We start from the raw sequence: 602 nt of genomic DNA, 5'->3' as shown, positions 1-602 counted from the left end.
TTTAGGTTTAAAGTTTCTTGTTTTGGGTTGAGTTTCGGGTTTCGAGTTTTGGTTTTAGGGTTTAGGGTATCATGATTAGGGATTCGGGTTTAAGATTTTCGGTTTCAAGTTTAGGGTATCAGGTTTAGGGTTTCGGGTTTGGGATTTCTAGTTTATGATTTTGGGTTTAAGGTTTTGGGTTTAGGGTTTCTGGATTAAGGTTTAAGGTTTCTTGTTTTGGGTTTTGAGTTTCGGGTTTCAACATTTAAGTTTTAGTTTTAGGGTTTCGAGTTAAGGGTTTCCTGGTTAGGCTTTCAGGTTAAGTGTTTCAGGATTACGGTTTTGGGTTTAGGGTTTCAGGTTTTGAGTCTCGCGATTCAAGTTTAGGGTTTCGGGTTTATGGTTTCGGGTTTAGGATTTCGGATTTAGAGTTTTTGGTTTCGGGTTTAGAGTTTTGGGTTTCGAGTTTAGGGTTTGAGGTTTGGGGTTTAAGTTTTCGCGTTTCAGTTTTTGGGTATTGGGTTTTTGGTTCTAGGTATAGGGTTTCTAGTTTTGGGTTTAGGGTTTATGGTTTCATGATTAGAGTTTTAGGTTTAGGGTTTCAGGTTTCAAGTTAAGCGTTT

This window comes from Cicer arietinum, unplaced genomic scaffold, assembly GCF_000331145.2.
Source record: "Cicer arietinum cultivar CDC Frontier isolate Library 1 unplaced genomic scaffold, Cicar.CDCFrontier_v2.0 Ca_scaffold_690_v2.0, whole genome shotgun sequence".
Taxonomy (NCBI): Eukaryota; Viridiplantae; Streptophyta; class Magnoliopsida; order Fabales; family Fabaceae; genus Cicer; species Cicer arietinum.
The sequence above is the reverse complement of the archived record's forward strand: the minus strand, read 5'-3'. Positions refer to the sequence as shown.